At 47.5% G+C, this 25,176-nt stretch overlaps 1 long non-coding RNA gene across 1 annotated transcript in view; it reads right to left on the reverse strand.

Annotated features, from left to right (window-relative positions):
- Positions 1 to 25,176, reverse strand: part of LOC142503168 (uncharacterized) — a 128,404-nt gene that overhangs the window by 99,454 nt on the left and 3,774 nt on the right. The gene's annotated exons all lie outside the window — the stretch shown is intronic.

Consider the following 25,176-nt stretch of genomic DNA (forward strand, 5'->3'; position numbering starts at 1 on the left):
CCTACCCCTTGTCGTTACCAGAATCTCACGCTATGGATGAATATATCCAGGAGAATCTCAAGAAAGACTTTATTCGTCACTCCAATTCCCCAGCAGGGGCTGGGTTTTTCTTCGTCAAGAAAAAGGACGGGTCGTTGAGGCCTTGCATCGACTACAGGGGTTTAAACCACATCACTATTAAAAATCATTACCCCCTTCCCTTTATTACCGAACTGTTCGATAAATTACAGGGGGCCAAGATTTTTTCCAAGTTGGATCTACGTGGTGCCTATAACCTGGTGCGCATCAGGAAGGGGGATGAATGGAAGACGGCCTTCAACACACGTAGTGAACACTACGAATATCTGGTAATGCCTTTCGGCTTATGTAATGCTCCCGCTGTCTTCCAGGATTTCATCAACGACGTCTTTCGTAAGGTACTCAATATTTTTGTTATTGTATACTTGGATGATATCCTGATTTTTTCCAAAGATCTCCAGGACCATATACGCCACACCTCCTACGTCCTTTCCCGTCTCCGTGAACACCATTTGTACGCCAAACTGGAGAAGTGCACCTTTCATCAGACCTCTACTCCGTTCCTGGGGTATATCATTTCCGATGAGGGGTTTATGATGGACTCCGGTAAACTTCAAGCAGTCACTGAATGGCCAAGACCCAACTCTCTCAAGGCCATACAACGTTTTTTATGGTTCGCTAATTACTATCGTAAGTTTATACGGAGTTTTTCCACCATTGTGGCACCCCTCACTGCGCTCACCAAAAAAGGAGCTGATCTTTCTGCTTAGTCATCCGAGGCCATCTCCGCCTTCGAGACACTCAAGGAAGCCTTTATATCCGCACCTATTCTCCGTCATCCCAACATCGAACTTCCCTTCGTCCTGGAGGTCGACGCTTCTGATTACGGCGCTGGTGCCGTTCTTTCCCAGAGACCCACGCCCCAAGATAAGTTACATCCCTGTGCATATTTTTCCAAGAAATTCTCGTCTGCCGAGAGGAACTATGACGTGGGTAACAGGGAACTTCTGGCCGTGAAGATGGCTCTTCAAGAGTGGAGACCCCTGCTGGAGAGGTCAAAAGAGCCGTTTACTATTCTCACGGATCACAAGAACCTTCTTTACATAGAGAACGCTCTACGCCTTGGTCCACGACAGGCTCGTTGGGCTCTTTTTTTTTCTCGATTCGATTTTCACCTGTCCTATATCCCCGGGACCAAGAACATAAAGGCAGACGCACTCTCCCGAATACATTCTTCTGAAGAGAGGCCAGAGGAATCGTTGGAGACTATCCTTCCACATGAGAGGATTCTCGCCACGTCTACTTTCAAGAATCTTGACAAGATTTTGCACTCCCAGAGACGCATTCCCAAGGACTTGGTCGTTCCCAACAACAAACTCTTCCAACCATCCAAATTTGATCCAGAGGTCCTGTCTTGGGGTCACTCCTCTAAATCTGCAGGTCATCCAGGTTTTAAGAAGACTACTGATCTCATTCGTCGGAATTTCTGGTGGCCAAGGATGTCTCAAGATATTCTGGAGTTTACCCGCGCATGCCCCACGTGCGCTCAAAGCAAGACTCTCCGTCAAAAGCCTCAGGGTTTTCTGTTACCCCTTCCAGTTCCCGACCGCCCCTGGTCCCACATTTCTATGGACTTCATCGTGGAGTTGCCCGGGTCCAGAGGAATGAACGTGGACAGGTTCTCGAAGATGTCCCATTTCATTCCACTTAAAGGATTCCTGTCCCCCCTCCATTCCTAATTGGACCTTCCTGCTTTATCTAGCTCCTCTCTGCTCTCAGTCTTTGCTCGACATAGTCTCTGTATGGAAGTACTTCTGGATTCTCTCAGTGTTTTCACAGGTTCTGACGCGGCTTGTACGACTACCCCCTCTGGCTCTCGATCTCGGCACTCCTTGGACAACGCACACTCTGGTAACCCCTTGAACACGGCTTGGACAACGACCTATCTCCACTCTCCACTCCCTGACTTCGGCGAGGTATCCTTCACTCTATCTCTACAACCGGTACCGGCAAGTATTGTCTACCTTACTACACCTGGCCTGGCAATGCTTCATACCACACTCTGGACACGCTCCCTTTGCTGCGGGTGCGTGTATTACCACTTCCCACTTCAGGTCAGGGGACGGGTCTGGTCTGCGGGCAGCACCGGCGTAACATGGCAACGTGGCACCATCTGACGCAGTGCGGCCATGTTGAGAAGATATGCAGGGGAAAGATGCTGGGAGACGCCGTCCGCACAGGTGAGTGAATTAAGCACCGGTTCAGCGAACTTGTGAAATTTTAGGAACAAGTTCGCACGAACCGGTGCGAACTGGCTGAATCCCACCACTGCCTTCACCTCAATATCCGACTAGCACCTATCTTAAAACACACCTCTTTAATTAGCATATGGCTAGCTCTGTGGCTGATACTGTACTAACATATCATATAGCCACCTTTGCCCCTTACAGACGCACTTTCCAGAACACCCGCCTACTGTCTCCGTACTTTCTCACTACTTACCACTTAGATTGTAAGTTCTTCGGGGCAGGGACTCCTTTTTCCTAATGTTAATATTGTCTCAAGCGCTTATTCCCATTATATGTTATATTGTTATGTCATGTGTTACTGCTGTGATGCGCTATGTACATAAATGGCGCTATATAAATAAAGATATACATAAATACAAGATCTGTATACACTTTCAGAATATTTAGTTCACTACAATTTACGATTGTGTATAAGGAATATCACAGTCACATGAGGGGCGCCGACTAAACTGGCAATTTTGTACTTCTGTGACCCCCGCTCCCTTTTTTATTTATGTATAAATTATTTAATATGTTGCACAGCTCTTGTAGTGTAAATATGCAAGTAATTTTTTAACAGCTTGAGGCGATTCTGCCAATATTGTAAATAAACGTTTGTAGGCTGAAATCTGATGTACAATGTGCATAAAATGTTCACGTCAACTAGCCCTACCCAAACAGAAAGGGAAGACTTCCATGCTGAGGTCAAACCAGGAAAGAGTGTGCATCCTTGTGTGGTCCTCAAGGTTTAATTAGCTCCAGATTGGGTTAATGTTGGGAGCGGAGATTCCTCACACCCCATGAGAGGACAGGAATGCGAAACAAAGCAAATAAATGCACAGAGATTTCTAATAATATCTATGGTGCTAAATTGTTTTCTCTTTTAATGTCTCTAGAGCCAAATCCCTTCTACACCTTGTTCCAGCAGACTAATTATAATAGTGATACGTGTTGTAGCAGGTACGGTCAAGCAAATAAAGATGGGAAGGCTGTTTCCTCTGCCATTATCCCCGGATTGAACCTCCTCTTCTTTGTAATTGTTATCTTGGTTTTTAATCTGTAGAGAAACTTTTGTGAATCAATATTGCTTAACCTGAGGGAGAAAGTAGAATGATGCAAAGCTTGTCCTAAAATATCATCTGCAGGTGAGAAGAAGATAAAGAAAACATGTACAAGATTATTATCCTTTAAAGCAGGGGTGCGCACGCGCAAACTTTTTTTGCGGCGCCCCCCTGCCTTACCTCCTCCGTTGGCCGCCCCCCTACTTACCTCGTGCGGCATCAGATGATGCAGCGGGGTTGTGTGACGTCACGTCACCCGCCGTGTCATTTGACGCCACGTTACCAGGGCAACCGTGACGTCACATGATCCCGCAGCGTCATTTGACACTGCATTGCCATGGTCATGCGTCTTGAAGCCGGCTGAATCCCGGTAAGTAGAGGTTGCAGAGGCCTTGCGCGGTCCCCCGACATTTAAGTTAAATGCCTTGGGGAAGAACGCAGGACCTCTGCAACCGCCCACGCCCCCTAGTTTGTGCACCGCTGCTTTAAAGCAACAGTCCTCGGCTGAGCCTCTTATTGAGCCACCTGTGCTGAAGCAGGCATATCCTGAAAACCTGACCAGTTGCGGGGGCTTGAGGACTGGAATTGAGCATCCCTGCATTAGTCAATTGTTCTTGAAGCAAACATTTCCATATGTTGCTAACACTGAGCTGAGAAGCATGTTGCATATTACTAGGGATAGTGTGGGTTGGTGGGGTCAGACTGATGTCAGATAAAGCTGGCTTGGGTCCACAGTGATCTCAGCTGTCCCAAGAGTGAGCCCAATTTGGGGGGCGTTGGTCCCAAAGACTTTCACTTCCTTGGCTCTTATGAGTCAGCTGTCCTTCATGTGGCTAATAAAGATCGGAGAATTCCATTAATTCTTCATTTCAATCCTGAGATTCTTCTGCTTGCACATACAGTAGAAGCAGTTAAACTTAAATTCAGCCTTGGTAAGAGAGTTATGATCTTGTTAGATTGAGAGAGGCGCAAACAGTTGCATTCTGTGGGTTCCCCTTACAAAACTATTATTTTCTGATGGGTGCACTGGTATAAAGCATCATGTAAGATAGGCAACACTTTGCATCAATATATTAATCTGCTTTGCTTTACATTTGACGGTTCTAGCGATTTGGGAGTTGGTATGGCAAGTGAATCAATAGGAGAAATTATAGGAAGCATTATAGGGAGTTGTTATGCAGACTAAAGGAGTAGTTGAGGCAGGGGTACAAGGAGTGGGTAAATGGAGTGTGTTAGGGGAAAGTCATATGGACTGGGAGCAGATATTTAGAATTTGGTATGTTATTATAATATACTAGCTGAGAGACCCGGCGTTGCCCGGGATGTAATGTTCCCGTTCCTCTCTCTCCTCCCCCCTCTCTCTGTTTGTCCCCCATTCACATCAATCCAGTCCCCCCCCTCCCTCCCTCCTTTACAGCTTCATGTAGCGTGTGTGCGTCAGTCACTGTGTGTTTGCTCGCGCGTCAGTGAGTCTGAGGCAGAAACACAAACACACACAGACTGACTGACGCACACACAGTCAGTGTGTGCCTCAGTCAGTGTGTGCGTGCGTCAGTCAGGCTTTGTGTGCGCGTCAGTCAGTGTGTGCGTGCGTGCGGCAGTCAGTCAGTGTGTGCGCGCGGGGCGTCAAAGGCAGGGGGGGGCGTCAAAGGCAGGGGGGGGCGTCAAAGGGAGGGGGGGGGCGTCAAAGGGAGGGGGGGGGCGTCAAAGGGAGGGGGGGGGGCGTCAAAGGGAGGGGGGGGGGCGTCAAAGGGAGGGGGGGGGCGTCAAAGGGAGGGGGGGGGCGTCAAAGGGAGGGGGGGGGGGCGTCAAAGGGAGGGGGGGGGCGTCAAAGGGAGGGGGGGGCGTCAAAGGGAGGGGGGGGCGTCAAAGGGAGGGGGGGGGCGTCAAAGGGAGGGGGGGGGCGTCAAAGGGAGGGGGGGGCGTCAAAGGGAGGGGGGGGGGCGTCAAAGGGAGGGGGGGGCGTCAAAGGGAGGGGGGGGGCGCCTCAAAGGCATGGATTCCTCCCCCTGCATTTCCTGCAGTGGACAGGAGGGGGGGGGCAGTGGACAGGAGGGGGGGGGGCAGTGGACAGGAGGGGGGGGGGGCAGTGGACAGGAGGGGGGGGCAGTGGACAGGAGGGGGGGGCAGTGGACAGGAGGGAGGGGGCAGTGGACAGGAGGGGGGGGGCAGTGGACAGGAGGGGGGGGGGCAGTGGACAGGAGGGGGGGGGGCAGTGGACAGGAGGGGGGGGGCAGTGGACAGGAGGGGGGGGCAGTGGACAGGAGGGGGGGGGCAGTGGACAGGAGGGGGGGCAGTGGACAGGAGGGGGGGGCAGTGGACAGGAGGGGGGGGGCAGTGGACAGTAGGGGGGGGGGCAGTGGACAGGAGGGAGGGGGCAGTGGACAGGAGGGGGGGGGCAGTGGACAGGAGGGGGGGGCAGTGGACAGGAGGGGGGGCAGTGGACAGGAGGGGGGGCAGTGGACAGGAGGGGGGGCAGTGGACAGGAGGGGGGGGCAGTGGACAGGAGGGGGGGGCAGTGGACAGGAGGGGGGGGCAGTGGACAGGAGGGGGGGGCAGTGGACAGGAGGGGGGGGCAGTGGACAGGAGGGGGGGGCAGTGGACAGGAGGGGGGGGGCAGTGGACAGGAGGGGGGACAGGAGGGGGGACGCAGTGGACAGGAGGGGGGACGCAGTGGACAGGAGGGGGGGGGCAGTGGACAGGAGGGGGGGGCAGTGGACAGGAGGGGGGGGCAGTGGACAGTGACACACACACACACACACACACACACACACACACACCTCAGTTGATGCGCCCTTTCTCAGTTCCGTTTGGCGCCGGAGGTGGGGAGCGACACCTACCTGTACTTCCGGGCGCCGCCACCGTCTGACTCGGCGCCGCGAGGGAGGAAGGGGGTCCGCCATCTTACGCGCCGCGTGGCAGCTGCGGGAAGCGAGGTGATTTGGAGCGGGGAGGGGGGAGAGGTGATTTGGAGCGGGGAGAGGTGATTTGGAGCGGGGAGAGGTGATTTGGAGCGGGGAGAGGTGATTTGGAGCGGTGAGGGGGAGAGGTGATTTGGAGCGGTGAGGGGGGAGAGGTGATGCCGCTGGGGAGGGGGAAGAGGTGATGCCGCTGGGGAGGGGGAAGAGGTGATGCCGCTGGGGAGGGGGAAGAGGTGATGCCGCTGGGGAGGGGGAAGAGGTGATGCCGCTGGGGAGGGGGAAGAGGTGATGCCGCTGGGGAGGGGGAAGAGGTGATGCCGCTGGGGAGGGGGAAGAGGTGATGCCGCTGGGGAGGGGGAAGAGGTGATGCCGCTGGGGAGGGGGAAGAGGTGATGCCGCTGGGGAGGGGGAAGAGGTGATGCCGCTGGGGAGGGGGAAGAGGTGATTTGGAGAGGGGAGAGAGGTGTGTGTGTGTGTGTGTGTGTGTGTGTTTTATTTATTTTTTTTGGACCTTTGGCCCGTCACTCCGCCTCAGGCCAATGAGAGGTGTGGGGGGCGGGCCAAGGGGGTGGTGTGAGTGTGTGAGGCCAATGAGAGGTGTGCGGGGGCGGGCGGGCCAAGGGACCAATGAGATTGCCGCTAGGGACACCGGACATCCAGCAGGCAGGCATGCATGCAGGCAGGCAGGCAAACATACAGTGCTTTCACTAATATAGTATAAGATGCAGTGGGTACCTCCTCCTATTTACACTCCACAAATTACAAGATGGGGCATGTGGGGCAACTATTTGATCAAAATACCCCAAACACAGGCAGAAAACACATGCAAAGTCCTCACTTTCTTTGGTTCCAAAATTGCCTTTACACATCTCTTAACATATCCCTAAAAAGTACATTTTGGTTTTATTTGTAAAAGTGATCATCCACAGAGTTTGGGGGTTATTTATTAAAGTGTGATAGTGCCGATCAGGCATCATATGAAAACTCCTATTTATTTTAAAGCAAGTTTCCGTGCACTAATACCACGATAGGCACCATAGCAGTCTGATGAATAGCCCATTTTGTGTGGTCTCCTTTATAAATATATATACAGTATATACAGGCATACCTCGCTTTAAGTACACTCACTTTAAGTACACTCGCGAGTAAGTACATATCGCCCAATAGGCAAACGGCAGCTCACGCATGCGCCTGTCATCACGTGCTGAACAGCAATACCGGCTCCCTACCTGTACCGAAGCTGTGCGCAAGCGGGGAAACTATAGAGCCTGTTACACATGTGTTATTTACATCAGTATGCACGTATATGACGATTGCAGTACAGTACATGCATCGATAAGTGGAAAAAAGGTACTGCTTCACTTTAAGTACATTTTCACTTTACATACATGCTCCGGTCCCATTGCGTACGTTAATGCGGGGTATGCCTGTATATATATATATATATATATATATATATATATATATATATATATATATATATATAGACCATACAATACCGGTTGCAACACGACATCAAGGGACAGCACGCAGGTAAGTAAATCATGAATTTTCTATATTTGATAGAAGACACAAAAACCGACGTTTCAGTCCCCCAGTGGGACCTTTCTCAAGGTGGTGCAGATACATACAGTATTAAATATATATATTTTTTTTAAATATGTAAGTGGGGAGGGAGGAGGTCGCACCCATAAAGCAAAGGCTCTTCGATAAACTCAACTCAAGGGTAAACGTCCCTATTATCTGCCTCTGTCACTGTCACATCTGTCCCTGTTCCTGTTCCTTTATACAGTATACAGGTGAGAACAGCAAAAACCTCACTGTCTCAATGAACCGAATGGATGAGTCAGGGACCGTTTTTCTGTATATAGCAAAGATCGCAGGCCTATCCCAGGCCCCAACAAGCAAGCATTGTCCTGGCACTGACATAATAACAGCACAGCTGGAGCCACATCCCTTCTGAGCAAGAGATGAAACGCAGGAAGGATAGGTGGGGTGACCGGCTCTGGAGTCATGCCAGCGGGCTCGGGGCTTTCCTGAAAGAGCTAAGAGTGTGGCTGTGTGAAGGCAGCGAAAGCCGGGGCCTCAGCCTCTTCTCTGCTGGAGTTTGTGTTATCTTCTGCTTTTAGTTTTATTTAAACCTCTTTACTGCTGTGGGGGAAAGAGTGTGGGAGAGTATATGTGTGTATGATACCAAAGTGATTGTGCAACCTTATTTGTGTTTGGAGAAGTGGAGATTAGCATGCTGCAACGCTTTTTAAGAGACCAGCAAGATGAAATAGTGTATGCTCTACAATCCTCACATCTCCTAGGCACTTGCCTCATTGCTATAATGTGTGAATTACTGCTTTGTGCATGTGTGTTATGCATTTCATTGCTGCAGTTTGTGTGAATGTAGTTAGATGTTTATGTTTTTCATTTAATTGCTAAAGACAGCGTGTACGTGTAATTGTGTTACCTATTCTATTGCTGGAAAGTGTGTGTGTTTGTGTTGCTATACAGTATGTACTGTACGTGTGTGTGTGATCAATTTCCTGATGCATATTGCGTGCCTGTGGGTGTATCATGCAGTATGTGTTCAGTCTCCCGCCCCTTGCCACCACACAATAATGGAAACTCCCCATCAGGAAACAGGTATTGAAACTAACATATTGAAGCAGAACTATGACAGCCTGACGGTTCGCTTGCTTTTAAACCATACTGGATATTAAGGAGGCGCACTATGGTAGTCTACAGTATGTAGACGTCATTTCTTTTAGATAGGGATCCCAAATAATTTTATTTTGAAGGGGGATCATATGAGACAAGCAGGACACATAAACCCCTTTCTTTGCAATGCATTGCTGTCTCCTCATGCGACTAAGGCTGCGTCCAGGGTCCGTGCTGAGGCGCGCTGACGCTTCACAGTGAGCCCCTGCAGCCGCAATGAGAGCAGCTGTAGCAGGGGCTCACGCACGCTTCCGCAAGCGTGCGGAAGCGTAGATCTTATTCAAAAGATAGATTTTCGCGCTCACAGGAGCGCAAAGCAGTTCACGTGAGCGGTTCGCCCAATGAGGGCGAACCAGCTCCGTGATGTCACAGCCCCCCCCCCTCGACACGCCCCCGGATGGCGCACGGACCAAGGCCAGGGAAAGCACCCGCTTCCGCGCGCCTCCGCACGGCTGCAGTACTATGGACGCAGCCTAAGGCCTCGGCCATGTTACTTGCTTGCTGGCGGAAGCGCGCTGAGGCGCGCTCCCGCTCAGCACTGAGCCCCTACAGCCGCAATTAGAGCGGCTTTAGTAGGGGCTCACCTGCGCTTACGCGCGCTTGCGGAAGCGCAGGTCTTGGGGGAATTTAAAATTCCCCCGCTTGCCGGCGAGACAGGCCGGTCACGTGAGCGGTTCGCCCCCGGCCAGTGACGCGACCGCCCCCGGACCGCCCCCTGACGGCTGCTGAGAGCGCTTGCGGTAAGCAACCGCAAGGCCAGGGAAAGCACCCGCTTTCCCTGCGCCTCAGCGCGCCTCAGCACGCCAGCAGGGACCGTGGACTCGGCCTAAGGCCTCGTCCAGGGTGAGAGCATACTCACTGGCGCACGAGCGCCGTGATGTCAGGCGCTGATGTTGCCCGGGTGTTTCCTGGCCAGCTAGTTGCACGTGTAGGGGGGCGTGCCTGTGACGTCATGTGAGAGGTTTGCCGTCATTGGCTGAACCACGCACATGAGCAGGGCAAGAGCGATAAATACAAAAATATTTGTCTGTGCAAGCATCGCGCCTCCCCACGCTCATGCGCATGGACGAGAGCAGAATGGACCCTACAATTTACTTTCATTGTTTTGATCACGCGAACAAGCCTAAGGCCTTGTCCATGCTGACGGTGTGCGATGGAGCGCCTCAGGGGCATGAGAAAGTGAATAATTTCACGAAACGTGTAGGGTGTTACGGTGAAGATAGTCACCGCTACAGACTTTGGGAATTTGACTGCATTGACGGGAACCAAGTCAAACATCGCCATGTCGAGCGGAGGGTGCAGACCACTTCCGCATGTGCGCGCGCAGCCGGGGAGGAGAGAGCAGAAGCTACAACTGTATTGGATGCGTGGCTTCCATGAAAGTGACGCTTTGCTGAGACGGTGAGGCGAGCAGAGGTGGTATAGGAGCGGAGCTCCATGTGACGGCAGTACCAGCACTCTGGAGAGACTTTACGGATATTCGCTGGAAGTCTGCCATATAGGATAAAGGGTATCCAAAACGCTGTGTGGAATCCTGCTTGTAGTAAGTAGGATTCCAATTTTTCTCCCACCGGATGTGATCTTTTGAGTTATTACTGCCTGTCATTTAGACATTTGTCTTTTTTATATAGTATTTTTATAATATTATTAAATTAGTTTTTTTTTTAGCTATTTCTTTCGTTTTTGTTTATTTTAAATGTAACTGTCTGTTTAGTGTATGTTTTGTTTGTCTATGTTTGTATTGTTCTATCAACAATAGTTTACAGGTATACACTATGATTATTTCTTGTGTTTATCTCCACATATTGTGAGACGACTCTCAAGATATATCTGGAGGCTCCCAGGTCATTCAAACTGGGCATTCTATATGGTCAATGGTTAGAATTTACGATCTATCATTTGGACTTTCTTGTAGGCGCCGGAATATATTTTCTGATCTCTGATCACTGCTATTCGGTGCTGTCCTTCAAGGTGCTTGCTCTGTGATCCGGCATCTATCCGGCTTGTGACGCTTCTGGCAGTTGGAACGCAGTGGATTTCAAAGATGGTGGGCACTGGACATCAACACGGCAAAGCAGGATATAGCAGCAATGGCGACTCAACGCATTTCGCAGGTGTTCGGCTGCATAAGGAGTCAATCAATCATGACTCATCATTAACCATACATTAAATACCTATTTATCAACAAACGGGTTTCCACTCACTTTTTTCAATGGAGGCCAATAGCTAACAGAGCATGATCATGGCTTAATTTTTGATTGAATTACATTTCCCTGGTTCTGCATTTGGAGAACAAAATGCACCATAGCAGGAATTTTATAAGTGAAAGAAAAAGTGAGGTGTAAAAAAAGAAACATACTAAATGCTTTTGTCCCATAATTTTCAAGAAAAGACATAGCACACTGAGGAACAGATGTACAAAGACTTACTGTTTTTGGCACCGGTTTTTGGTGCCAAAGGATTATCGATTCGGTGGCGGGGAGGGGGGCCTGATCTGGAAGCGGCAGCGCTATCTTTGAGGTCGCGGCTGAAAAAGCTTAAAGCCGGAGACAATGAGTCTTGCTACATTTGTAACTTACCATTAAATCTAAATACTGGAGCTCCATATAAAACTCACCGGAAGTGCCGCATCTACAATGGTGTCTATGAATTGTCTGCGTCACCACCCAAACTGAACAGCAAGAACTCTTATCGGAAACAGGAATGCGCCGGAAACACGGTGGACATCTGTTTCATGTGGATTCCGGTGACTGCAGTGGACCAGGATTACCCCATATAAGAGGAGCTGCAAGTGGAGGTTTTTATGCTGGTCTCTACAAGAGTTTTTTGGCACAGAGGTAGGGTTGTCCAGTGACTTCTCCAAAAATACTGGACACAATGGTGAAAAGTGTGATGCGCTCAACACACACACACACCTGCTCTCCACTACATGCTGTTTCCCCCTCTCCTTGGCCCCACACCCAGGCTCCTGGCACCTCTTCCTCATTGGCTGCATTACCCAGCAGCAGCCTATGAGGATGGAGGAAGCTGCCCAGTCCCCTGGCAACAGCCCTGCTCAGGGAAATCCTGCAGTGCCACAAGCCAGTCAGGTCACTATGTCCAGAGAGGCAATACCAGTATACACATACATGTCAAGTATTACCTCTCATTTTTTTACTGGACAGTGTCCAAATACAGGACAGTCGGGTTCAATACAGAACACCTGGCAACCCAGAAGACACTTATTTAACTTTTGCTACTCCATCATGTTCAGTTGTTTTATACCACAGAATACGGAGGGAAACAGGCAGGTTGTGCAGAGTGTAAAGGTCTAAGTGGGGAATCTCAATGCACAGCAACCTCTCTGATAGTCTATGATGTAAAAATAACTTAATCGATACTTATGTATAGCTTCTTTTAAACTTCACAGAATTACTATTTTGAATAAACACTTTTTTTTTAATTATTACTGATGCATTTCAATAAACATTTATTTTCAATAATGTCACATCTCAACAAGTCTCTGTTTTCTTCCATTGTACCACTCCAAAGATATGTGCTTGACTTTTCGGAATAGCAAGAAATGGCTACCACAGGAAACAGTGGATGTACTCCATTATTTATTAATGCGCATATAATATGGGTTTTAAGGAGACAAACAAATGAAAACAAGGTGTTATATCATTTTTTTGATAGTGTTCACTGTGCATTTCTTAAAAACTACTTTAAGTGCATACAAACGTTATAAGGATCTGAAGCTACAGTTTTAAAATGCATCTAGTCTGTTGTAAACTTTTAAATAGCCCTGGCATGTCACTGTTAATATATGCAATTGTCTGTTGATAACTGATAATAGAGGACTGTGTTTTTCGGGAGTGATGTGATTCAGTAACCGGGAACGGTTTATTACAAAGCCCTTTCTGTTGTGCATTCTGTGATGCCTTTATTTTATCCCACTGATCTCACTGCTTCCGTGACATGTTAGTCACAGCTGCCTTTAACCCCTGGAATCTATCTTCCCTCCCCAAGTCCAACAAGACCCTTTTGACTTCTCAGCACCAAGGCTCACCTCTCTGGAGAATGCCATGAGTCTGACCCCAAGCTCTCACTCAGAATAACTCACAGACCTATGGCCCTATGAGTCTGTACCTCCTCCCATAGAGGGGTTGCTAACCCAGAAGAAGAATTTCCATGGCAGCTGGGTCACATGGAAGGAATGCAGCACTTGCATAAAAACCCCATTACTGCCAGTGCTGATTTGCAAAGCATTGCTGTCCCTTCTGTCAGCGAAGGGGGTAACAATCTGCAATAAGAGATTGTTCTTATTAGAATCATATATATATGAAAAAGTCAAAACGCGTAAGGGAGCGTCATTACGCAAGACGCACGGACATTACGTCAACGCACATGCGCAGGAGCAGGCCGGTTCGAGCGCCAAACAATACAGAGGCCATCCAGCAAGGAGACATTCTCTGGGATTCCTGGGACGTTTTGCTGTGCAATATCCGATGCACCCCGGACAACTTGACGGATCACTACCCCTTCATCTCTGAGAGACTGATGGACTTCTGATTCGAGTACAGATACCGGATGGTGGTGATATTGTCACGAAATGCTTTTAATCTTTGTACCCTTGTGAGTTCATTTCTTCCCCCTCCCTCCCTTTCCCATCATTAAATATACGGTTTTATACTATGGGGCGTGCGCTCTCTCCTCTCTCTTTTATGTATATTTTTATATATATATATATATATATATATATATATATATACATTGTGACATAGTCCAAAGATGTTAGGCAGCTTTCTGCCCCATTTTAGGTCAGAAAGTGCAGGAATAGTGAAAAATGATCCGTTCCACAGCTTCCCATTAACTAAGGCAGCTGGATGGAAAATCCAGACCACAATGACTCTAGTTCTCCCTCACCTGCTCTTCTAATCACATGCACAGGTATTTAGAGCAGAGAGGTTTTGCATTTCACTCTCTCCTTAGAGCCTGGAGGCTGGGGGTATCGCTGCTCCCCTGTTTCCAGTTTCGGGGTGGACGGCCCCTCCAAGTATCACAGTACCAGAGGATTTGCCTGGACACTTGGGACCGTGTTCCCACCACGAACAGATAAGACAAAACAAATGTTTATTGCTGTTGCTAAAAGACTGTGCTGTATCTAGTGACCCTAAATGAGGGGGCATTGTTTTAAGCTGGGGAACCAGGTTAGTTGGCCCAGTTAGTTCGCAGTTAGAGGCTGATTCTGATGTGTAGTTAGTTCCCTGAAAGGGATAGGATTTCCTTATATGATTTGGTTTTTATTTCTTAAAAGTGACACTGTGTGAAGTGCTATGACACTGATATAAGTGAACCACTAAATGAAAATGTCTGAGTGCCTCTTGCCTACACATGTTAAAGCTGCAGTACCTTACTTGGATGAAAATAAAGCAGGCAGAAGCCTGAGTTAAGCACTATAATACTTTGCATGATCCTGTTTGTTGTATAATTAACCCTAGAAGACTGTGTCGGGAAGAACCCAGACAGACGTCAGCGCTACAAAAGAGGGGCGTTTGTCACAACATATATACATATATATGGGCTCGACAAATACATTTGCCCCCTCGCCTGGGGCGAATGCATTTTGCCCGCTGTCGAGTGCTTACCGGCAGCGAGGTGCGGCATCTCCTGGCATTCTCCTGCAAGTCCTGTGTCTCCCTGTTAATCCCATGAAAATGGCTGAGTCGCCGTCAAATGAGGGTACAATGGGACGCTACGCGGTGTCACCGCGTGACGTCATGATGTCACGAAGCGCCCCCGTTGTCATGGCAACGCAGTGTCATTTGACGCCGCCCTGCCATTTTCATGGGATTTGCAGAGGGAGACACAGGACTTGCAGGACAATGCCGGGAGATGCTGCACCCCGCCGCCGGTTAGCACTTAATAGCGGAAGGGAGGTGAGAATGGGTTATATTTTTTTTGGGGGGGGGGGGAGCTTGTTAAAGAGCACTTGCCTTTGTCATCCACCTTCTTGCTGTCACCCTCCTTCTGGTTTAGAGTCCCAGCGTCAAATAATACCACACGCATGACACATTGCCATGGAATCGTAACGTCATCATGGCAACGAGGTGAGGTGTGACGCTATGTTGGTGACGTCACATAGCGTCATTTGACGCCGAGATTCCAAATGAGCAGGAGGGCGAAAGCAAGGAGGCGGCTGACACAGGCAAGCGCCTTCCCATTATGTCCGATAGGCCCAAGAGCGCTGCAAATTTTGCCGCCCTAAGCCCGGGCCTAATGAGAAGTCGTCAGCCCATGTCGATCCACTGCTGGATGAAGGCCTCTCCATTGGTCTTTCCTCTATTGCGGTTGCAACCTCTCTTCTCCACTTTGCTCCAACAAATATTCGGATTTCATCCTCCCATCTTACTTTTGGTCGCCGTCTTGCTCTTTTAATCTCTTGGAATCCCGTTGAGTACTATCTTTGTTGGTAATTTCTTCTTGCGTTATGTCCGGCCCACTGGCTTTTTTATTTGCCCCCCCTTGTGATGATGTCACAGACTTATTTGGTTTCCAACCCATTGATTCTTTTTCCTGTACCAACATATTAGTATTATAAATCACATTAATTTATGTTAGTGTCATTATATAATGTAAGAAGTGGGTGTACAGAGCAGTTGGAGGGATGATGTGTTAAGGCAGGAGTGCCAACTCCAGTCCTCAAGAGCCACCAAGAGGTTATTTTTTAATGTTATCCTTGCTTCAGCACAGATGGCTCAGTCATTGTTTGAGCCACTGATTGAGCCACCTGTACTGAAGCAGGGATCTCCTTAAAACCTGACCTGTTGGTGGCCCTTGAGGACTGGAGTTGGCCACTCCTGTGTTAAGATATTCAACCAGCCAGATATTAGATTCTAAGCCCTACAGAGTAGATCTCATTGTACATGGAACTTGTATTCATACATAGCTCTGTGTACTATAAGCATCGTACAGTATACACAGCGCTAGTGGGCCCTCTGGCAGTCAGGAAGTTAACATAATAGCATGCATTGTAACGCACATACGATTCTGTATGTACGTAATGTAATGTTTTGTTTGCTAGATCATAGGCCCCCCTGCTGTAAAGGTTTGTTATTCTTTTCTTCTTACAGAAATTCCCCCGCTGTCAGCTGAAACATTCCATATTTTTTCACTCCCTTTTTTTTCCTACACAAAATGAACTTTACTCGTGGCCCCTCCTCTCTGCTGGCTGCTGATGTGCAATTATATTAGCATTCAAAGCAAATGCAGCCACATTTTGCAGGTCAACTTAGGTGCAGTTATCAAATTTACTGATCCAACTGCCTTATCAACCCTCACACCTAAAATGTCACATCTTTGTGCCCTGTGAAAAATTAATGTTTTTCTCATCAATGGGAACATGCGATGTATCAGCCACTTTATAACCTCCCACTGTAACCATTTTCTTAATGATCGCATTGTAATGACAAGAAAGTTAGCCATGAGCCATGGTGAGGGGCAGCCCTGAGTAATGCCCTCTCTCCCATCCCCTTCTAGGTTTCCTATTGGTCAGTGGGGTTTATGCAGCAGCAAGTGTAATAAGGGGAGGGGTAACCCTGGACCATATCATGTGGTGCCTTAGGGGCTATACTTTCTCCCACCTTGCAGCAGCAGAGGAGTTTCCCACTCGCCCAACGGTGGATTTCAAAATTTGCTGCCCCATGGCACTTGCCTGGAGAGCAGTGTGTGTGTGTGTCTGCCGCCTCCTTGGTGCTGCTCCTTAGGAATCCCGGCATCAAGTGACGTCCCACGGCGGCACATTGTCATGGAAACACGATGTCATTACATCATTTGACATTGCAACGGCTCGTTGCCATGGCAACGAGATGCAGTTTGCCGTCACGTTGCCATGGCAATGAGACGCTGTGTGCCGTCACATTGGGGACGTCCGCAGCGTCATTTGATACCGGGATTCCAAAGGAGCAGGAGGGCGGCAGAAAGGAGACGGCCGACACAGGCAAGTACCTTCCCATTAGGTCCGATAGACCAGAGAGCGCAGCAAAAATATATGGTTGCCGTCCCAAACTTTTGCTGCCTTAGGCCCGGGCCTAATGGGAAATCTGATACTGCACGCACTCGCCCTCCCGGTTTGGGGTAGGCGGCAGAATTTGTTGGTTAAGGCAGTAGTGGGTCTTGTCATTGTGTTGGTTTAATGTTTTAAAAATGTGTGGTATTTCTTTGTATGTGTGATGTATACCATTTGGTAAAAAAAAAGTAATACAAGTTAAAGGAACAAATGAAGTGTCACTTTGCGGTTTCATTCTTGGCTTTTTAATTGTCACAGTTTGCTGGTTGTTTTGGAGGGTGCCAGACCGGGGCCAGTTGGTGGTTTAATGCCTTGGTAAGTTTGAGAGCGGTGGCGTAATGTCCGGTTTGGATGTTGGGAAGGGAGCGTCATCACAAGGTTACTATACTATGGCCGGCAGGGGGCTCACGAGTGACGTTTATGCGTGAGCTCAAGGCTTAAGTGCGGGCAGTCTGGTGCGGTTCGGTTATTGATTAATGGTTATATCAGAATAGTTTGGAGGTTTTATAAAAGCTGTGGCCCTTATACTCTATATACGGTGTGGTGTTTTATGTGGCATTATTGGTCATGGGGGGACGTGGGAGGAAGATGGGGCATCCTCAGGTCCAGGGAATAACTTGGGGGTGACACTTTGCTAGTGGAAGTGAAGGTTGCTCCAACAGCCTTATCATAAAAGACATTATTAATATATTTTTCATTATTTGTAATTGCCAACATATTCCATGGCGTGGTACAATGGGGTACAGAGCTATGTATATTACATAAACAGTTACATACAAGCAGGGTTACCACCTTCTACTGAACGTCTACCCGGAGAAAAATGTAAAATAAAATTCTCACCTGCAGCGGCAGGGTGCGGCGGCGTCTCCGGCATCCTCCTGCATCTCCCCCTACAACTCCTATGAACATGGCTGTGCGGCCTCAAATTGAGCCATGTTGCCATGACAACGGGACGCCAAGTGATGTCACAGCGTCATTTAACGCCACGTTGCCATGACAATGGGATGCTACAGCAACATGGTGTCACGTAGCATCCCGTTGTTATGGCAATCGGCGTCACGGTTCACTGTGACATCACGTGATGTCCCGTTCTCATGGCAAAGCGGCGTCATTTAACGCTGCGCTGCCATGTTCATTGGAGTTGCATGGGGAGATGCAGGAGTATGCCGGAGACGCCGCCGCACCACGCCACCACCTGGAGATTAAGAGGCTGAATCCGTAGCCCGGAGGTAGGTGCCCAAAATTCGTAGTCTCCAGATCAAACTTGGTGTGGTGGCAACTATGCATACAAGTGAGGATAGACATGCACAAACATAAAAAGGTAATGAGGGCCCTGCTCTTGAGAGCTTACACTCTATAGGGAATGAGGGGCAATGTTGAAACAAGAAGGTAATGTGGATGCTCATTGTAGGATAAGGTGTGGCTCAGGCTGGACTCTGGCCCAGTTAGATACAGTACATATATCAACAGCACCTAATTACCAGGGAAACATTGAAAGCACACAAAAAATATTTAAAGCAGCAATCCTCCCATCTCTTTTTTTCCAACATGTTTTTCTTTACTGTAGAATGGTAACCAGGGGTTATTTTTGTTGGTTATTCTGGGGACTCACCAGATTCAGAGATACTTTATCAGCAAAGTTACAGAGTTTAAATCTCCCTCTAGTGGAAACAAAATAGCTGCCAAATCATTGGTTAATAGGAAGCCACAACGTCATCGGTGGTGGCTTTCAATTGGATGGCCACTTATATCTAGGGTTGACAGGTGGCTTCTCCAAAAATACTAGACACAATGGTGAAAGATGCGACACGCTCGAAAAGTCGGTGGGGAGGTATGGTATTAATAAATTCTCAGACGGTCATGTAATTTTTTCCCCAAATTTCACTCCAAGAATGCACCAATTTGCACCATTTCATAGTCTATTTCGTAAAATAAATACTGGGGAGGGGTTTGGGGATTGAGAACCCTCCCGGCCTTTTTTACGAAACAGAATATGAAATGGTGCAAAATACACCCCTCCCCCCAATACATATTTAAATACACCCCCCATACATATTAAACATACACCCCAATACATATTAAAAATACACACCCCAATACATATAAAAATACACCCCCAATACATATAACAAATACACCCCCTAATACATATTAAAATACACCCCCAATACATATAAAAATACATCCCCTAATACATATTAAAATACACCCCAATACATATTAAAAACACACCCCCCAATATATATAAAAATACACCCAGCCCCCCCAATACATCAGCGATATGTGCGTTAGGCTGCAGGAGATTGGGGAGGTGATGTGGGGCGTGGCGGGGGTGTGGGGAACGCATCACAAACGCGTCACGGAGCTGGTTCGCCCTCATTGGCTGAACCAGCTCATGTGACGCTGATGTCACGGGACTGCAGCCCGAAATCTCAAATTGACTTGTCTCCGCAAAATGTAGCAGCGTCGACGCGCGCACTTGAGGAACTGCAATAGCAAATCAGGTAAGAGTCTTAAATATGTGCACGCACGCAAGCGTGTGCACACAGCAATGCGGCCTGAGGGAGAGAGGGAGGAGAGTGAGAGACAGAAGGGGCCAGTAAGAGAGTGAGGGGGAGAGTTAGAGAGTGAGTAGGGGGGGAAGTGAGGGGGCAGCAAGAGAGCGAGTGGGGTTACAAAGTTTAAATTCCGAGTTTCTAAAGTTAAGATTTCGTGGGATATTACGTGGCCGTTTCACCCACATACTGCTACTAAGAGATAAAGAAGTTTATTTCCTGATCGCTGACAAAACAATTTATATAACCACTGATGCTAAGAATAAATGTTATCTTCAAAGGCATACACTGCCTGTTCTTATTTAAAATAGCATCTAGCGTGTTGCTAGTGATGAAAATAACTCAGCAGGTTCTTGAATATTTGTGTTACAGCTGTGCCACCAATGGGGTTTTATGTATAAGGCAAAAGTGGGAACATTCTGGGGCAAACACATCTGCACCATACTGTACACATCAAAGAACAAATCCCATTGAAATCAACTGGAGTTTGTTCATTGATACATGTGGAGCAATGCTTTTGCCCCAGAATTACACTGGTTTTGCCATGATACATAAACCCCCACATTCAGGGCATTTCTACTCAGTGGAGTATATGTATCAAGGTAAAAGTGGAGCAATTTTGGGGCAAAACAAAGCACCCAGGGTTGCCAACACTCCAGGTTTGACCCAGACTACGGGTTTTGGCCACGTACCTTTGAGCTACGGGATTACCTTGTAAACCTCCAAACCTCCGGGTGGCGGCGGCATCTCCCCCTGCAACTCATATCAACATGGCTGTGCGGCGTCAAATGGCGCCACGTTGCCATGACAACGGGATGCTGAGTGACGACATGACGTCACGCGGCACCACATTGCCATGACAAAGTGACATCACATGATGCCTCGGCGCCATAAGGCGCCCCATTGTCATGGCAACTTGACGCCGCGTGACATCACGCAGCATCCCGTTGTCATGGCAATGCGGCGTCATTTGACGCCGTGCAGCCGTATTGACAGGATTTGCTGGAGGCGGTGCCGGGAGGATGTCGGAAGCATGCCCAAGGATTTCGGGAGACGCCACCGCAGAAGATAAGCACTAAACATAAAAATGTTATCTCCAGGTTAGCCTTCAGTAGAAGGTGGCAACCCTGATTGCACCAAATGCAACAAATCCTATTCATTTCAATGGGATTTTGTTCTTTGATACATAATGTATGGCGCATATTCTTTGCTCCACTTTTCCCTTGGTACTTACTGTATGCTCCAGAGTATGTCAGGAAATGGAGACACTGCGGACTCCAGTTTAAGAAAAGATGGCATTGAGACAGTGGGGGAGATGTATCAACGTAACGAACGTGCAAACAGATGTTTGCTCCATTTTCTGATCATATTTGAGTCAAATTGCTGAAAGTGTTTCTTACATCTGGTGGCATTTTAATTTGCTGTATACTGCATGGTGAAGGGTCATTATCACTTTCTTACCCACCATAACTTATTTAATGTGTTGTTGAAACTGTTTCCACGTTGCAAAGCCGGTATAACACCATACTCACACTGAAGAGACCCAAAAGCATAAAAACAGGTGGCTCTGAGTAGGTTTTACTGGTTATGCACTTCTTTAATCCAGGCTGTGCTGAAAAGCTGTGTAATACGGCAGGCATACATTTATAGGGATCCATGTTAAAATGGACAAGAAGCAAAAGGCGACACTGAGTGCTCATTTGCATGTCATTACCCAGAATCCTTGGCTGCAGTGGAAGCATTATATGCTTAGTGACAATGGGGACAAGCAGGGTTTGAATACCTGTCTGAGACATGTTAATGTGCTCATAAGTGGTATTTGTATTTGCTTACATCTGATGCAAATTGTTGGCTAGAACAGGGGAGCGCAAACTTTTCCTGCTGCGCCCCTCTGTCTGGCCTGCTCCGGATTCGCACGCCCCCCCTCCTACCTGCTGCCGCGTCAGATGATTTGACACCGCGTTGCCATGGAGACGCGCCATAGCTTCTGAATCTCGGTAAGTTTTCCTGTTGCAGAGGCCTCACGCGATCTCCCGGCATTTCATTTAAATGCCGTAAGGAATAGCGCGGGACCTCTGCAACCGCCCGTACCCCTCCAGACAAATCTCGCGCCCCCCCATCCCCCCAGTTTGCTCACTCCTGGGCTAGAAAAGTTTACGCCACCTGAGACCTGGCGGATATTTTCGAAGCAAATGCAAGATACAAAAATGTCACAAAGTTTGATACTTGTCATTAAAATCCGAGCGCATGTAACTTCTCCCACTGTCGCTCCCCAAATCGCAAGGTGATGCAAACGGTGCAAAACTTGGAGCAAAAAGCTTGATTTTTACGCAAACAGACGCAATATGAAAATGACGCAATTTACATCAATTGTGCTCCAAATTAGCTGTGATATATCACCCTGCGTGTGGTTGCGGACTTTTGCAAATGCATTGTAGGCGCTTTCAGCATTGAATAGGTTAATGCGAAAGCTGCTTCGAAAAATGTTTGACGACAATGTAGAATTGTACATCCCAATTTAATGACCGCGCTGGCTGAGGTGATCTTTTAATCTTCTGTAGGATCATGCAGTCAACCACTTACTGCCTTGTCTGCTATTATACCTAGAAGCAGACTAGAGTATGGTGATGGTACCTTGTAAATACATTAAGTATTGTACAAGTAGAGCATATACCTTTCACTGCTAGTATGGGCCAGCAATACATTGTAAAACAGCAGAAATGCACCAATGTATAACAATTGTTCCCAAGGTTTATACCTGTAAAGGCAGCTGGCCATCTCTTCCAGGGGAAACAAAATGGTGGGTTGAATCTCCTGCATCACGCAGGCCAATAGGAAGCTGCAATGTCATTCGTTGCAGCTTCCGATTGGCCCGTGTGAAGAAGGGGATTTAAATACAAGGGAGTACTTGCGCTACATTTCTCGGTATGTATCTTAGGTCTCGTTCTGGGTGGCAGAGACAGGAGGTGGAGGGCGCGTGTCCATGCGCGTCAGTCTGCTGGGTAATGTGTGCTCATCGTCCCCAGCAGACCTTTTCAAGCGTTCAGGTGGGTCTACAGACCTGAGATTAGGGATGGGTGTTGCTCTTCTTACTACACTTTCCCGAATGATTTCATTGGCTGCGAAGTACCAGTGACGCTGCTGCAGCTTGAAAAAACAACTTGAGTTGTTTATGCAAACTGTAGCAAGCGTCAACTCCGTACTTCGGCGACAGGGTAGCTTCTACCCTGACAACTGATATTTACTTTAAACACTTTGTTTCAAATGTGCGCACGCACGTAAGCGCGCGCACGTCGCAAAGGAGGCGCCCTGAACGAGGCCTTAGGAATCTGGGGGGGGAGGTTCTCGGGGGGGGGGAGGGTCCCGGAGCAGAAATGAATGCGGTTCAGCTCCAGAACCCCCCTTACTTGATGCCCATGTAGTGGGCTTGCAGGGGTTGGACTGCTCCTTTAAGAGTTAATACCAACAAGATGTAACTGCACAAAGGTCATTACTAAAGTAGAAACAAAGTTGTAACAATATAGTAGCAAAGTATTTATGTCAGGGTGTATTCTTGAGTCCCTATTTAGTTACCCGCATCCGCCACCCAGAAAGAGGTATCAGTTTCCTAGGGCCTGTCCAGGGTAAGGCTGCTACTTTGCTGTCACCTGATGCAGTGACACAAAACACTTCCCTTACACGACACCATCGAATTAACCCTTACATTCCTGAAGGCAATATACATATATATATATATATATACTTATTAAGGTTATGGTGGGTAAAAAAAGTGACAAAAACCCTCCACAGTAAAGCATATAGCAACTGTAAATATTACTGTATGTTCATTTGCATGTCTTAGACAGGTCTGCAACCCTGTCTTTCACTATTATCACCCAGCACACAGCACTTCCAGAATCCCTTGCTGCAGTGGAAGTGCTGTGTGTTGGGTGATAATGGTGAAAGACAGGGTTGCAGACCTGTCCAAGACATGCAAATGAACATACAGTAATATTTACAGTTGCTATATATATATATTCATAGATATGTACAGAGAGGGAGATGTGTAAATAAACTGATTCTAAACCCTATAAAGGTAATATTGCCGCTGTTGAATAAAATCCCTTTTAAAGGAGTAATTCATGGGCTTTTAAAAATATATATTATTATTTTAACATAGGGTTGAAATAGGAGCTCTCCGGAGCTGAACCGCATTAATTCCAATTTAGGGGACCCCCTGTTTCCCAAGATACAGATCTCCAAAGAGATGCTGGTATCTTGGCAAAGATTAAAGCTCCCGTGTCACATGGGCTATAGGAAGTCGAACCGGATGACATCACGGCTTCCTATTGGCCCGTAGGGAGCTTTAAAACTCCGCCATTACGTAATCCCTGCTAGCCGAGCGGAGCGGCTATGGGCATTCCCCCCCCATGGATGTATGTATCTCAGGAAGCGGGAAATCATGAAGCCTAATTAATGAGGTTTAGCCACGGGGAGACCCTCTACTTTAATCCTATGTTAAAAAATAAACAAAAATGGGGGAGAGAGGGGGGTTAGGGGGAAATGGCCGCTTGGATTGCATCTTTAAAATGTACTTGCTGTGGTATAATATTAGATTATTCGTAGGTTTGGAATACCTTTTAGGGGACCAACATTAGAGTTATGATATGATATTACAGTGTACAGAGTTTTCCAAACCTCACAGGTCTCTTCTTCAAGTGTACTGATTTGAGAGATTTCACTATCTCTGTTCACTATAATTTAATCTATGAAGGATTCTCAGGTTCACACCCTAAGGGGCTTTCTCTATATCCGGCGTAGCGGACGATCGGGCCTTTTTTGTCCGGAATTCCCCATTGAAGTCACTTCGGCAGATATAGAATAAACCCCTATTAGGTATCACAACCTACAACTGATCTACAATTCTCCAGGCCAATACTGCTGCTACAACTTTCAACTACTGTGGTATATGTCAGGGGTATATCTGGGTTGATCCAAAAGGAGGATCAGAAAGGTTCCCTCACAGTAGAGCACTCAATATGCGGGATACAGTGGGTAGACCAACAATGGTCTAACAGATAAATGCTGTTTATAGGTCAAATTAATCTATCATAACCGGATTAGCCAGGAAAAACAATAAAGTTTTATTCAAATATAAAGATTAAAAACACATAAATCACATTCAAACATTAAAATAACCCCATAATGAAGTGGCAAGATAAGCAAAAAACAACAATGGGTGTCTTGATACTAATATCTGATATAATGCTATCAGTAAACGTCTTGTAATTCAGAATCTAATATCCAGGTCAGCAGGTAAGTATCACTCCCAGCCTAGGTAGATATTATGAAGCAGGCAGGTATCCTTCATAACATAATTATTAACAGGTACACTATTATTATAGTAAATAAACCGTAGTGAACCAATTGTTCAATATAGTACTGTTCCCACCAGGGAGAAATGGTAAAAGGTAGGTATTGCTGTATCCTATGCACCAAATAAACCTGTGCAAATCAACTTGGGTTGAGCAGCGTATCTTATTTCTGTTCACATATTAAGCACGCTATTCATTTTTAAGTTCACCATTTATCTCAATA

The sequence above is a fragment of the Ascaphus truei genome, chromosome 9, assembly GCF_040206685.1.
Source record: "Ascaphus truei isolate aAscTru1 chromosome 9, aAscTru1.hap1, whole genome shotgun sequence".
NCBI lineage: Eukaryota > Metazoa > Chordata > Amphibia > Anura > Ascaphidae > Ascaphus > Ascaphus truei.